Source organism: Panthera uncia, chromosome F1 (assembly GCF_023721935.1).
Source record: "Panthera uncia isolate 11264 chromosome F1, Puncia_PCG_1.0, whole genome shotgun sequence".
In the NCBI taxonomy this organism is placed as follows: domain Eukaryota; kingdom Metazoa; phylum Chordata; class Mammalia; order Carnivora; family Felidae; genus Panthera; species Panthera uncia.
Window position 1 is genome coordinate 38,102,444 of NC_064813.1, and position 17,148 is coordinate 38,119,591.

The following is a 17,148-nucleotide window of genomic DNA, read 5'->3' on the forward strand; positions in this document are numbered from 1 at the left end:
TTTGGGGGACACCATCAAAAATAACACTAAAGATACAGTTTACTAGAAAGTCTAAAACAAATTCTTGGGGGGCACCTGGGTGGCTCAGTTGGTTAAGTGTCTGACTCTTGGTTTCGTCTCAGGTCATGACCTCACAGTTCCTGAATTCAAGTCCCATGATGGGCTCTGCACTGACAGTGCAGAGTCTGCTTGGGATTCTCTCTTTCCCTCTCTCTCTGCCTCTTCTCTGTTCATGCTCTCTCTCACTTTCACATAAACTATAAATAAATAAATAAAGCAAGCAAGCAAGCAAGCAAATTCTTGGACTGGGATTAACACGTCAAAAAACATGAACATTTTCACATCTTGATTACATTCCAACCCAGATTTAAAAGTTTATTCTCAGAAACATGAGTAATAGGGGTGTTCCAGGAAGTATATGATGAATATTAAAATGTTATGGACTTTGTTTATATCAAGTAGAGCACTGGAGAAGTAGGATAGAAGTCATATCCAGTGACTGGTCCATCCAGCCCAGGAGTTTATGGGAAGCTGTCTGGGTCCTCTGTGACAACTTACAAGATGAGTCCCCAAAACATCTTAGTTTTCTTTAGCACCATTTTGGAGTAATTATTCATGGAAGTATTTAAATACATACCCTACTCAGAAACCAGCTTTAAAGATACTAGCTATACCACTCAGATGGCAAGGACATTACTTTTTTGTTTGCCACTGTAGCACCAGGACCTCAAACAGTGCCAGGAAGTTACAAGTTTCCCCCACTCTCCGAAAACACAGTGTTCCTATGAAACCTCTCCTGAGCTCAAGTATCCTATAGCAAAGAAACAATTGCCATTCTGTAAAAATGAAAACCCTCTTCAGACTTATCTCAGTGGGTGAAAACAAGTACTAATGTAGGTCTTTCAAGTACTAATGTAGGTCTTTTTTAAAAACAAAGTGGCATAAAACAAACTTTCAAATGGTGATGGAGGGGGACTGTGTTAGGTACTATTTGTTGAATGAATCCATTTAATGAATATATTTTTTTAATTTTTTAGTGTTTATTTACTTTTGACAGAGAGAGAGAGAGACAGAGCATGAGCAGGGTAGGGGCAGAGAGAGAGGGAGACACAGAATCCAAAGCAGGCTCCAGGCTCTGAGCTGTCAGCACAGAGCCCGATGCGGGGCTCGAACTCACACACCGTGAGATCATGAACTGAGCTAAAGTTGGATGTTCAACCGACTGAGCCACCCAGGCACTCCCCCTTTAATGAATATTAAGAAAACCAAAGGAACTCACTACATAGGTGTAATTTGGCGCTTCATTCTTTCTCCTCACCCACCCCCACACCCCTTATAGAATCTTAATTTACTTACAGTCTACAAGTCTCTTGGGTAGAACCCATTGCACAGAAGGAAGTTAATAGAAGAACACTAGTGAACCATTGTAGGGAAGGTTGGATTCAAATCCTCATTCTTCTCTGCAGTCTGGCCATTCTAGCCCCACAGATAAGATCTGTCCCACACAGTTCAATACCTTGATACACTCTTTGCCAAATGTTTTATGTTTTTCTCTTCCCTAAAGGACCAATCTCTATATGAGGATATTAAATAAATTTAAAGGAAGAAATAAAGTGAGAAACAACCATGGTGAGAAGAGAAGATAGCTCTCTTTCAAGGAAATTAATAGAGACGGAAAGATTCAAAAAGCTAAACCACATATCCTTGAGGAAAGGGCCCTATGGCAAATCTTACCATATATGACTTAAGAGCCAACTGAGACTCTTCAAAGTAGCCAAACAGCCCTCCAGGGGCACCATGTAATCAGAACAGAGAAGAGAGGCAAAAAAAAAAAAAAAAAAAAAAAAAAACTCAGCAAGAAGAGACTACACAAAAACCAAAAAGTCTAGTTCAATTGCCTTACAATTTGTTGTAGCTTCTAGTTAACTATAAGTTACTCAATAGTGGCTGTGGAGTTCAGCATGAATTGTCTCTATAGAGCCCACTAAGATTTTCTAGAAAGATTTCTAACAAGAGTTCTTAAAGATTTCAGCAAACTTTACACTTTTCTCAATTCCAGACATCTCTACCCCACTTACATTCTACCAAGTACCAGATACCTTTTCTTGAGCCAGGTGTCATTTTCTATGCATGTGATATTCAGGGTTGGTTTTTGGTAACTAATGAGTGCAAATAGCTGCTTCAAAAATAAATGTGATACTGTGGCTTCAGCAATTTTTTTTTCCAGCAAAAAACTAGAGTAAAATTCCAGATATGCTGGCCCTTATTTAAATCTATAAAGATGTGGAAGAAGCAATCATCCCTGAGTGGGTAGAGCCAGAAGTTTTAAAGAATGTAACAGTGATCAAATCTATTGAAGACACTGGTTACATATAACTAAAATGAATTTCTATCATATTCTTTAATATTCATGTAGTTTAAGACACAAACTAATTCAGTCTCCCTTTAAAAATTAATTTTCCTTCAAAAAGAAAAAAGGCATAGGATTTATTGTCAAACAGAGAACCATCCTAGAACCATTCTAAGGGTTCAGAAAAACTCTAAACATACTCTAACAATCTGAATTAATGCGTGTTATCTGCATAGGAAGGGCAACATCTCACTCAGGTGACTGACAATGTGAGTCAAGCAGAGGTAAAAAGTTTTCACATTAGCATATTAACAAAAGATCTATCAAAAATCATAAAAGTGAATTTAAATTTCACATTAACTTAAAATGGAGCAAATAACATTCCAACTAAATGATGAGAGTGAGTTTAAAGATACTTTAGCTTATTTTAAAATAGATTTCAACTAAAGTAACCACGTATTGATACACTCTCTAACGTTACCTCGAGTATGCTTTTTGCTTCCAGTGATACTGATGATACTGATATTTGATGCAATTTAGGTCACCTCATTTTTGTTGGTTTTTCCAGAGCTTTACTTTTATGCATATAAGTATCACTGTAGACAAATAAGCAAAGACTTGGGAAAAAAACCATGCACAATCCCATCACCCAGAAATAATACTTTGTTAACCCTTCCAGGTTTTTTTCCTATGCACACATTCTGACAAAAAGAAAGTATCATCTTACATTTTACAACTTTTTTTTTAAGTGAATAAATATTGAGCATCTTTCCATTTTTATAAAATCATTTTTAATGATTGCACTCTCTACAAATAGAATATGTTATTTAACCTGTCTGGACATTTAGAATGTTTCAATTTTTCCACTACTATGAACAGTGCTAGGATGAATATCTTTGCTCATCTTTAGTACACATTCCACAATATTCCCATAGAAAATATCCCTAGAATTATAATTGGTAGCTCAAATGCTCTGTGCATATTTTAAGCCTTTTGATATAAACTAACCTCCAGAAAAGCAGTCCTAATGTAAACTGCAAAATAGGAAGTTTAGGACACTTTAAAGGGATGTTGCATTAATCATGCATTTAATTTAGATGATGTCTTTTTTTTTTAATGTTTATTTATTTTTGAGAGAGAGACACACAGAGTATGAGCAGGGGATGGGCAGAAAGAGAGGGAGACAGAATCTGAAGCAGGTTCCAGCACAGAGCCCAATGCAGGGCTCAAACCCACAAGCTGCGAGATCACCAGCTGAGCTAAAGTAGGAACATCAATTAACTGACCACCCAGGTGCCCCTTAGATGATGTCTTAAGTCAAGACGTAGGCAATATCAATTAACAAAGAAATACGGCCAATAAACAGAAGAAAACAACTTTCAAAATAATCACCAAAGAATGAAAATCAAAATGATTACATTTCTCCTCTCTCAAAAGGTAACATTCCTTAGAAATATCTAGAGTTGGCTAAAGAAAAGAGCCTAAGATGGGCACTTTCACACCCTGCAGGTAAATAAACAGGCACAAACTTTTTGAAGGTCAATTTAGCAATATCAAAGCCTTAAGAATTTTCAAACCCTTTAACCTAGTATAGTGTATTTATAGACTTTATCATACTAAAATAATCCAGACACAGGTATAAAGAATTACAAACAAAGGCATTCAGAGTGTTATATATTTCATCATAACAGTGAAAAGTTACCAATAATCAGTAATTAGATACCTATGAACTAAAGTAAGACTTAAAAGCTCCATTTTATGGGGCACCTGGCTGGCTCAGCTGATAAAGCGTATGACTCTTGATCTCAGGGTTGTGAGTGTGAACCCCATGTTGGGTGTGGAGATTACTTAAAAATAAAATCTTGAGAAAAATAGTTACATTTCTATAGGGGAAACTGAAAAAAAAAATACAACAAAATGTTGCTTAAATAGTTGTCTGAATGCTGGATGCTTTTTCTTCTTTTTTGTATCTTCCGGCTTCTTAACAATAATCCTCTGCCTGCTAACTGGAAAAAAATAAAAGAAACATAAAAATGTGTGCAGTCACTGAACTTTATTTCTTTCAGTAAAAATGCTACCAAGTTCTCTGAGACTACTGGAGTTTTATCTTCAGCATTGTAGCCTACAGTTAATGGACATTGTTCATTTAAAGGATAACTTAAAATATTTTTACTTCTACATGTTGCCCTGTAATTTCTAGGTAGCTCATGAAATTATTTAAAATTCGCCTTTCTTTAGGATAATTTATATGACCTTTTAACAGCACGATAATTTTGCAATTCAAGGCCTGCCTATGATATGTGTGGCAATAAAAGATGTTTCCCGTTAATAAAGACAAAAGTGACAGAAAGTGGATCAAAGGAAAAGAATTACTTATTCTCCATTCCAGCGCCCTGTGCGACGGGCATTTGGAAACAGAGCAAGGAAAAGGAAATGGGACAGAGGCCTTTTGAATTGTTAGTTTATTCACTCAAAAATATTCAGAAGCTGCTGTCAATATTGATGTAAAAACTAGAGTCACAAACAGAAGCCCTTTTTCTCTACCCTTTCCATCTCTTTCCCTCATTCCCTCTAGAAGGGACAAAACCAAGACAGATGTAGATATAGACGTAGATGCTATGCTCTCGTTCAGAGAAATGCTGCTCCTCATCTTCTAGAATGGTGTTTTTCAAGTTACAGATGCGTTTTTAGTGGGTCCTATCCAGCACTTTTCAAAAAATGAAATAGAGGAAATTATCGGAGTCTTTTTACAATAAATGTAAATGACACCATCATGCCGTATGCTTTACACTTACACAGTGATGTATGTCAATTGTTTCTCAATGAAACTGGAAAAAAAAATAGAATGTATGAGCAGGCAATAAGAAAGATGTTATTTTGTGTGAAAACATTATATATGATTTGTATCATAGGTGATATAAAATGTATTTTTGACTATGGGGTCATGAATAAAAGTCTGAAAACTTCTATTCTAATGTAATAGAGACACAATGAAAGCATCAATAAACTACTGTTCCCCACAGTAATTAAAAATTAATCTCCAGGGTCACTTGGCTGGCTCAGTTGGAAGAGCATGTGACTTTTAATCTCTGAGTCTTGAGTTTGAGCCCCTCATTTCGTGTAGAGATTACTAAAAATAATGAATACATTTCTTAAAAAAAAAAATTAAGTCCTCAAATCAAGCATTCCTTAAAAGTATGAAAAAAATGACTTGGGACAGAAGGGTTCTAGAGTTATGCCCTGACCCAAACCTTAAACCTTCAGAAATTTTGTGTTGCCTGAAATCATATGAAGAGTGTTGACAGGTTGGCCACATTAAACTCTGGTCTATTTTTTAATACTTAGTCTACCTGTCACACCATAATTATATAGCCTGCTATGGTACCACAAACCTCAAAATTCTCTGTGCTTCCACTTGCCTGGCCATACTCCCCCACTTAAAGCCTTCCTTTGTATCCTTTGGAACTCATTCCACAATCAAACTCTCCTACAACCTTAACCTCCTGGCATTCACCTAAAACCTCTCTCTCACGGTCCTCTTAAGAGGAGGCTGTGCTTTCATCCGTTTTTACAAATACTGAGTACCTTCCAAGTGCCAGGCAATGTGCAAAGCACCATGAATATGGTAATGAGGAATGACAAATGCAGTGTTCTGAGTTGGCTCTGGGCTGGCCCTCTTGCAGGCACAGAGAGGAAGCCTATGTGTCAGGAGAGTAGGGCACAGTCTGAGAGGAGCAGACAGAGTGGCTGTACAAGGCCCCACAGGAAATGTGGATTTTATTCGAAGAGCAGTAGGAAGTGACTGAAGTGTTTAAAACAGGGGAGTTACATTATACGAATAATTTTAGAGGAAATGGATTGAGTGGTGGCAAAAATGAAAATAGGGAGGAGAGTTAGGCAGTGAAAACCATCTGAAGGAGAGATGATGGTGCCTTGAACCTGAATAGTGGCAGTGGAAATAAACAGAACTGATTGAAAATACATTCTGCACGTCAGTAGAATCTGCCAATATACTGAAATTGGGGAAAATTAAGAAGGACACAGATTTGGGGCTAGGTGGGGTCAGTGTCCTCTTTTCCCACACACCTCCTTCCTAAAAACTTTCTAAAGGTTTTCCCTTTTTGCAAAGCTAGTTTCTTTGAACCTCATGGCATTTGGCTGTATCCCTCTCCACCATTTCTCTTAGCTTCTGTCTATTAACTACCTAGCCGGATCCTAGAGGAACACTTTGTAAACGGGCTCCTCTCCTCCCCGAGTCCTGCCATCTTTCTGAATATCTTCAAGATCTAAGGGAATCAGCCATCCATCACTTTGCCCCTCTTGTTCTTGACCACCCTTATCTCCAACTTTATTCTGCCCTGCAGCAATTCAATCACGTCTCTAAGTTGCACCCGAGACCTCATAAGGTCCAAATCTGCTCTTTCTGGAATAAGTTCTAACAACCCACTCTGACCCGAACCTCTTGTCCTTTGGGCTTCCTCATCTAATTCCACCACAGCTGTTTTCCAAACTTCTGGGGGTTTTTCCCATCTCCCTGTCTGCTTCTATCCAGCTTGGATTCCACCCCAATCCAATACTCCATTTCCAATCGTTGTCCTTTCCGCTACCTAGCAAATCTATGCCTGTCCTTTCCAACTGGTACCACTTGCTATATAGTCATGGTCCTTCTGAAATTTCCACTTGTTTTCTCTACACTTATTCTTTGCCTGCCTACCTCCTTATCTTTCAGGTCTTCATGATTCCTAAATCAGGGTAAGTATCCAACTATCCAACTCTATACCCTCCTCACCTCTTCCTCTCATTATACTCTGCTTCAGGCCCTTTTTTAAAATTCACTAGACTTTAATTAAGCTTAAGAGGACAACAAGGACCATGTCTGATTCTTAACTTTAGTGCCAGTGGCTAGTAGTGTTTGGCATGCACTTAATACTGTTATGGGGTAATATCCTATTTTAAAAACTGAAACATAAAAAGTAGAGTGATTTTTGAGTTGAAAAAGTGAAATCATAACATTAGATCTTTCACCAAACTTACCTAGTTTGTTATCCTTTGCATGTAAAGACTGTCCCACTAGGAAAGTGATATAAAATTGGCTTACCGCCAGCAGGCATTGATTTTTACATTGATTAACCCTTTTGATCTCCCTTGTGACCAATGACATAAATTTGCAACATATCTGACTGATGTTAGGATCTATTCAGCAGCACAGAATATCTGAAACATGGACCGTTTTAAATGCTCATGTATTTATTCCTTTTGGAATTTTTGTTTCAGAATGCTAATACTGAAAAATCACCTTTTATTTATCTTTATTTATTTAAGTAATCTCTGCACCCATCAATGGGGCTCAAACTCACCACCCAGAGATCAAGGTCACATGCCCTTCCAACTGAGCCAGCCAGGTGCCCCTAAAAATCACCTTTTAAAAAGTTTATGTCAGAGTGCCTGGGTAACTCAGTTGGTTTAGCATCTGACTCTTGATTTGGCTTAGGTCATGATCCCAGGGTCATGGGATCGAGCCCCATGTCAGGCTCTACACTCTTAAGTTTCTCCCTTTCTCCTTCTGGCTCTCTCCCGCATGCATGCAGTCTCTCTCTCTAAAATAAAAGACAAAATTTTTTTTTTTTTAATTAAAAAATTTGTCATTAAAACCACTGGTTAGGGGCTCCCAGGTGGCTCAGTTGGTTAAGTGTCCGACTTCGGCTCAGGTCATGATCTCGCAGTTTGTGAGTTCGAGCCCCGTGTCGGGCTCTGTGCTGACAGCTCAGAGCCTGGAGCCTACTTCAGATTCTATGTCTCCCTCTCTTTACCCCTCCCCTGCTCACACTCTGTGTCTCTCTGTCTCTCAATAATAAATGTTTAAAAAAAATTTTTTTAAAGAAAATAAAAAACCCACTGGTTAGTGTATGTCAGCATGCTCAAATGTGAGATCTCAACAATGAAGAAAATCTGTTACCCATTATGTGATATTATTATTAATCTTATACTGGTGTCTTAAAAAATTTTGTTAAAAATCACCAAGTGTATTAGTGAAGATAAATCCTTAAAAATTAAAAAGCATGATTTGCATCTTAATGAGATGACACTAACAAAATACTTGTTTGCATTTTGAAGTGTCTATACTCTCCTAAATTCTATCTTTTATGTTTGACATTCATGTACTTAGAATATTGAAGTCAAATCCCAAATGCAAGCAACAAATTCTGTTTTCCTTTAGACCTATTTTTGGGAAAAGATTAAATGGGCCAACTGGCTAAACAATGAGGAGGCCAAAAAAAACCATCATCAGGTAATAAACACAAGCAGTAGAAAACCATGTGGCACTTTTAAGAAACTTCAGGAGCACCTGGGTAGCTCAGTCCAATCTCAGCTCAGGTTATAATCTGACAGTTCTTGAGTTCAAGCCCTGTGGGCTCCCTTCACTTTGGATCCACTGTCTCCCTCTTTCTCTGTCCCTCCCCCGCTCACGCTCTCTCAAAAGTAAACATTAAAAGGGCGCCGGGGATGGGGGGAGGGATCTCAGTCGGTTAAGCGGTTAAGCGTCTGACTTCTGCTCAGGTCATGATCTCACTCACGGCTCCTGAGTTCCTGCCCCGGGTTGGGCTCTGTGCTGACCGCTCAGAGCCTCGAGCCTGCTTCGGATTCTGTCACCCTCTCTCCCTGCCCCTCCCCCTCTCATGCTCTGTCTCTATCAAAAATAAATAAACATTCAATAAATAAATAAACAAATAAATAAACAAACAAACAAACATTAAAAAAAACAACTTCAAAATATTCTCAAATTATCTTCAATTTCTCAGTTTATTCTCTAAGCATATCTTGCACTAAACTGCTTCAGCAAAGATTCCTCTATAGACTATAATTCAAAAAATAGTTAAATAACACGAGTGTTTTTAAAAAAACACTAGAGTTTTTACTTTTAAATTATCATATTATTTTCTATTTTTCCTCTGAAGTGGTTATTCTGAAAACAAATCAAAGTACACGGTATATATAAACAACACTGACATTATTTCTATTCCTGAGAAAATTATATTTCCTTTTACCTACTTATTTATTAAGAAAGAATGCTATGACAGGAACAAATATCATACGACTTCATTCATATGAGGACTTTAAGAGACAAAACAGATGAACATAAGGGAAGGGAAACAAAAATAATATAAAAACAGGGAGGGGGAAAAAACATAGAGACTCTGGAGGGGTTGTGGGAGGGGGGATGGGCTAAATGGGTAAGGGGCATTAAGGCATCTACTCCTGAAATCGTTGTTGCACTATATGCTAACTAATTTGGATGTAAATTAAAAAAAATAAAATTAAAACAAATTATAAAAAAAATAAAAAGCTAGAAAGAAAGAAAGAAAAAAAGAATGCTATGACAGGATAACAAGAGGAGTCAGTTGTTTTCTATAAATTGTTACACTTTGGGGAAACAAAATGAGGAAGGTGGTAATATTTATACTAAATTTCCTTTATATTCATGTTTCCAGTGGAAACAATAAAAATAATCTGAACATCAGAGATAGAAAATAACCTACCTTTTCATATTACAAATTTGCTTCCCTCAAAAAAAATTCCCACTGTGCAAATTCTAAATATTAGCACTATAACTATACACATTGAAAATTGCAAACAAACAGCTGAGCACGATAGGATCGACAGTATCTAACCAGGGAATCACAAATAGGACATGGAAAGATTCTGTAAAAAAGAATGAGTAAAAATAGAAAACCTTCATTCCTCCACATTGTTAGCCCAGTTCTGCCAGACAACCTCTTTTATGTAACTCAGGCAGGTTAGGATTCCTTGGGTCATAGGCCTTACTTATTGCAGACTAATTTCCTGTTCTCTGCTGCGGTGGTCACCGTCCTGAGAACCTGGCAGGCAAGTATTTTTATCTTTACAGGAAGAAGTGATCTGGAAAGGTTAGCAGTTTCCCTGAATCACACAGCTTAAAAGTTCTGGAGCTGGGCCTTGTTCTAAGAACTCAAGCATCTGGACTTGTAGACTTGAGTTCTGTCCCATTATAATGAAAGCCGGTGCCAGGCTGGATAGTGAACACACGTCAAAATGTCAGGGGTCTAAGGCTCAGCCTACATGCGCATTCTTGTGCCACCATTTCCAGTGTTTCTCTCGTGGAAGTGTCCTAACCCAGTTTGTTCATCTGTAAAATGAGATTAATATGATCTTGCCTTTCAGGCTTGTCAGGAGAATTAAATGAGGCAAAATATGTAAAATTTGTGGACATAAAGATGTTCCACAAATGCGTATATGCCCAAGGGCCACAAGCAGCCTGTGCAACTTTCCTGAGCAACCCTGGGTTCCTCAGGATGTGTACTCTGTATACTGGTCCACTCTATCCCAATATGGCAGGACACACAACAAACGGAATTCTGCTGGTTTATTCAGCTCCAAAATCAGACATTCCAACTGATGGACTAGAGTCTCAAGTCACACGCAGACCACTTTTCCTAGCAACGTAACAGGACTCCTCCTTCCTCCATTTGTATCCATTGCCACTACCGATCTGAAGCAATAATTGCTACTCAATTCCTCTGCCACAGTTGTATGCTACATAAAGGTATTATTCAGAAAATGCATAAAAAATAAGACCTGTCTTTACGAGAGGAGATTTTAAAGAGTCTTGGAATTAAAGAGATATTAGATATCTCTTCCTTGACTATTTTTTAAATGGTAACTATAAACATGATAATATAAATAGGGAGTTTTGGCTAATTGCAAATAGATTTATTCTCATTAAAGAAACTTGGCTAATCTCGAACTCTTATTACCACATAATAACCGTAAATCTATCATTACAGTGAACCCAAAATTATCCAGAATACACAAGATTAGAGCTTTGGGGAAAGCCTGTAGATACTAATATTCCATCAGTGATTTTAAGAAGCAGTAAGTTCCTTCGGTTTGCCAATATATTGTCAGCCAAAAACAATGATCAGAAATAAAATTGTCATTGGCCTATAAACAAGCTTAAAAACTAAATAATTGAATCAGATAGGCCCAAGGAGCTTTTCTAGGAAGGTTTCCCACTAAAAATTGCTCCATCTTTAGCCCTGTATTCATTTCTCAAACAGTGATTGTTCAGGTTATCTTATTCCAAAAGCTCTCACCATCTGTCCCCAAATTATCCCAATAGTGGCACATCATTTAGAAATTTCTTCAGCAATATTGACATTCTGTGCTGCATAATGCTTTGGGGGATGGGGGGGGGGTGCTGTCCTAGGCATTGTAGGTTGTATAGCAACATCTCTAGTCTCTTCCCATTAAAGGCCAGTAGTACACAACATGGCTCTAAGATGTGCCAACCAAAAATGTCTCCAGATATTGCCCATTGTCCCTGGGTTGGGGGGGGGGGGGGAGGCAAAATTGCTCCCTGGCTGAATCACTGATTTATTCATTTCTCTGGTGTCTCTGCCTCGACAAGACCCTTGTTAAAGTGCACATGCACTCCCTCAACAGTCACTGATCCAATGGCAATTGTTAATGCCTCTGAACACTGTTATGAGCCCTAGCCCCATACAGTGGCTGCTACATGTACTACTTTGTAGATGAAAAAATTCAGGTTCAGGAAGATGAAGTAACTTTTTTATTCAATGCCAGAACCAAGATTTTAAATTAGACCTAACTATAAAGCTTTTTATATGGAGAGATCCTTCCATAAGGACAAAGACCTCTGAAGAAAGAAGGCATAGTAGGATGAGTAGAGCTAAAAACTAAACAAAATAAACCCACAAGATTTAGATTCGTGAAAGGGATTCACCACCCTTGAGGGAGCGGTCACTTCCCTTTCTGGGTATCTGTTCTCCACCAGTGATAGAAAAATACTCCCATCTAGGGTGGTGGGCTGGGTGAAATAGGTAACGGGGATTAAGAGTACACTTACTGTGATGAGTACAGAGTACAGAATTGTTGAATCACTGTACTGTAACTAACATAACATTGCATGTTAATTACACTGAAATTTAAAAAAACAAATTCTTATTTATTTATTTAAGAGAGATAGAGATAGCATGCACAGGGGAGAGGGAAAGATAGAATTTTTTTAATGTTTATTTTTGAGAGAGAGAGAGAGGCGGGGGGAGGGGGAGGGAGGAATGCACACGCACTAGTGGGGTAGGGGCAGAGAGAGAGGGAGACAGAGAATCCGAAGCAGGCTCCGAACTGTCAGCGCAAAGCCCACCATGGGGCTCGAACCAACGAACAGTGAGATCATGACCTGAGCCAAAGTCAGATGCTCAACCAAATGAGCCACCAGGTGCCCTGAGGTAGAATCTTTAGGAGGGACCACACTCAACATGGAGCCCCATGTGCAGCTCCATCCCATAACCCCAGGATGACCCCAGCTGAAATCAAGAGTTGGGCACTCAACTTTTTTGGGGTGCTCCCAAAAACAAATTTTTAGAAAAGGAATACTCCCACAACCATATAGCATATGTGGACTGATGGCATACAAGTAGAATTATCATCAAATGATTTTTTTTCCCTCATGATAGGTTATCAGCACCCTAAAATCTCTTCCCCAGATTCTTTCCTACCTCCTTTGGGTCTTTGTTCCAATAGTACCCCTCCTAGGACTTCCCTATATGAAAGAGCACCCACCTCACTCTCACTTTCTGGTCCCTCTATTTTTTCTTCCTAGCACTCACCCTACTCCACATCATAGTGGACATTTGTTCACCCAGCTCCTCCGGTAGAATTTAAGGACACTTAATTTTCTTCTCTTTTCACTTCTATTCACCTCACAATGCCTGGCACACAGTGGGCACCCAGATGTTTTCTCAGTGGATTCTTAAAAACTAAACCAAAGATCATGGGGTTCCTGGCTGGCTGCTGGTAGAGTATGTGACTCTTTATCTTGGGGTTGTAAGTTCAAGCCCCATGTTGTGTGTAAAGATTACTTAAAAATAAAATCTTAAAAAAAAAAACAAAAAACAAAAAACTAAACCAAAGATTGTAACTATGTGCGGTGATGGATGTTAAGTAAACTTAACGTAGTAATCATTTCACAATATACACATGTATCAAATCATTATGTTGTACACCTAAAACTAATAGAATGTTACATGTCAATTAAAACTCAATCATAAACAGTAAACCAAAAAAATGCAAAAATTAAAGCAGGAAAATTGGAATTAAGGACCTGTGGAAATCAGATGGACTTTGATTTGAGATGAGAAAGGAAAGCCAAGGAGGTGGTGTTGGAGCATTGGCTAATGTTTTAAACATTCTAAAACTTTTCACTAGATGAGAATTAGGGCTGCCAAAGACTAAGCAGAGGAATTATTTGCTAACGAAAAGTAATGCCATATTTCTCCATATTGCCTTCCTTTCAGCTTCTAAGACTGACGCGATAGATGCAAGGAATACTTCATGGAATGAAAAATCTGCAAATCCCAGTACCAAATAATCTCTTTTATTTGTATGGCATCTTTTTCTTGATGCAATGATCATCTATATACATTTGGACTTGCTCAGGAAGCAATATACTGAAATGTTTGATATTAAAAAAACATTTAGCTTAATTTCTGATTACCATATAATACAAAATACTAGTGACTAATGTGTCTGATTTCACTAATAGATTAGCAAAAGCTTTCTTTTCCACATTCTCCTTCAACATTATTTAATGCTTAATCCAACACATATACAAACTCTGAATTTTGTAGTGGGTAGATTATGAGGAGTTGAAAATTATGAGATTAAGAAGTAGCTAAATGGAGAAGGGAATACATTCCCAAGTTCAAGACCAGTTGTCCCAGTTTCAATCTGGATAACAATGTAATTGGGACCAAAATCAAGAAGCACACTGAGCACCATAGGTTGCTAACTTAAAAAATATATGTTTACTTATGAGAGTCTCTGGTAACAGTAAAATGTTCGATTTACTTTTATTAAAAATGGCTAAAATTTTAAATCAAATCAGCTAAGTGCAACTATAAAATTATCAATACATTTCTTTTTATCTATTCCTAATGTAAAATACAGTGATGCTGTATTTAAGAGAAAAAATATGACTAAAACTTATTTATAAATGAATAAGTTAATAGGCTTCAACTAACCTGATGGTTTCATAGAACAAATGGCAGAAAGGAATAAGAGAATTTTGAAGATATCCATTTCCAAAGTATAAACTAAATTTATTATTTCTTCTAAGTACACTATCGTGACCATTTCTAAAGAATAATTTATTTCACATGTTCACAATGTAAATACTAAATATCTTTATGAATTATTTCATTTTACTTTTCAACAGACATTTCTAGATATGCATTGTAACCTTATCATGTGAAAAAAATTCAGTCTTTTTCAAAAAGAGATCTTTGACGTACATTTTATAATACACCAGAACAACTGCTGCTCTCCAACATTTGAAAGCCTCCTGAAAGATTTGGAGTGGCTGCTCTTAACACACAGGGAGAAACTGGATCTACCTTAAACCTTATATGTGTTCAGTGAAGTTCAATTCTCTAGCCATGTTTCTGAGAAATGAGCTTTTTCAAATCCAGTCAAGTCAGGTTCAGGCAGTGGTTTGCTTCCTATTGATAGGCTAAACTTTTTTCCTTTCTCTTCACAATCTTAATAGCTCTAAACACATTAATCTTATTTATTGCTGAGCAATGTCCCTACCATCTGCTCTTGCTAGTATTCCATCTAAAAATACAATTCTTTTTTTTTATATATTCAGCCCCAGTAATTTGTGTTCTGAATATTTTATTACAAAGCAAGTACATGGGGGGGGGGTGTTAGAATAAACTTGATCATCTAAATAATTATTTATATGTGGCTTATAAACAAAATCACCAACTGATGTCTGAAAAGCAATTCTACAAATATTTTGGATTTCTGCTCTGATATTCAGCTGCCAAAATTCCAACTGATATTCAGTACTGAATGTTTTTAACAAGCAGTACTTTCAGACTGTTCAAAATGTTTTTGTATTTTAGCTCCAGATGGAGTATTGGTCCAGTTGGGTGAGTGACTGATATAACCCAGAGTGATCATTTCTTATTAAATTAGAAAATGCATATTATTTATTTTGGGTTTGAAAATCAGACAAATAATTTCTATCATTAAATGCCATGGGAAGCCTTGAAATGATTCCATAATTATACATCCAATCTTATAAATTTTTACTTGCATGTTATGTAAGATTTCAATTACATACACAGATGAACTGATGGGATTTAAAAGCAAAAAAAAAAAAAAAAAAAAGTTCCCCCTTATAATTCTTTCTTAGCTACCTAGTTTTTAGATAAGAATAAAAGTGTTCTTTTACCCTGTATTAACCAATTAGTTGTTTGTGAGAACATTATTTTTTATAAATTAAGATGTTCACCCATACTAAATTACAGTAATTCAAAATCTCAACAGTTACAAGGCAGGGAATTTAAATGTTCTTGTTAGAAATACAAGATTATGCAAGATGCCCCCTTTTCTCCCAACTTTTCCTAAATACTACCTTTTCTCCTTTCATAGGTCATACACACTAGCATTATCAGCAAAAATAACATTGTATCATTCACTAATATACCTTTTCTCTCCTTGTCAAATATCAATTTGCTTTAGAGGTTTAATAAAATTAAAGTGTGAACAAAACGAAAACTGTAATTTTCTGTTCGTTCCCCCAGCCTTCTCTAGAAATCTCCCCAAATCGCATTTTAATTGTGCTTCCATAATACATTCCTGTGATTCATCAGCAGTAACCCATATCAGCTTACTGTTATTACCAGTCTCCCAAATGCATCTCATTCAAATCTTTAAGATCTTTTACTATACGACTATGGTAAACACATCCACTAATACTCATCTCCTTACATCCCTTTACACTTTTCCTTTACACAATAATCCTTCCTTTTCAAAGACAAATCTGTCACAACAGTTTGAATGTTTTTGACACTATGTTCAACATTCTTAAGTATTTTATATTCAAATAAATCCTGAACTATGTTTAGTTATGATTTCTTCTTTACTAAAAATGAAACAATTAAAAAAGTTAAGAATGTAATGATTTCAGATTACCCATATAAATTTTCTTCACCAAACTTTTAAGAGATTAGCTAAATTGCTAACATTAACACTCATAAAAAAAGATACACAGCTGACTACTCCAAATGTGATCGAAACACATATGATATCTTAGTGGAAAAAATCACATTAAAAAAATAAAACCCTTCAGGCAGCTGGGTGGCTCAGTCAGTTAAGTGTCCAACTTCGGCTTAACTAAGTTAAGGTCATGATCTCGGCGGTTTGTGAGCTCGAGCCCTGCGTCGGGCTCTGTGCTGACTGGAGCCTGCAGCCTGCTTTGGGTTCTGTGTCTCCCTCGCTCTCTGTCCCTAACCAGCTCATGCTCTCTCTCTTCTCAAAAATAAACATTAAAAAAAAAAAAAAAAAATCTTGGGAACTTCCGCAGCATTGTCTCCCAAACTCAAAGGAATAAAATTCCACGGTAACTTAGAAACAACATAATTCTTAACAATATTAACACAATTTTAAGATGTTCATTGAAAGGCTAAACAAAATGGGATCATACAGGACTAATTTTTAAAAATGTTTTAATGCACGTATGCAATGCTATGAACCTCAATCAGTTTTCTAATATTGTGCTTAGGACAGTAAAATTTACATGTTGGGTCTATTAAAAGCAAATATTTTCCTAATAACTTTCATTCCTGTACTTCATCCATTTGCAAGAGGAAAACTCCAGGTCTCATCTCAGCCTGCTTTCTAATCTCTTACTGAACACTTTTGTTATTCGGGGCCACTAAGTAACAAAACTG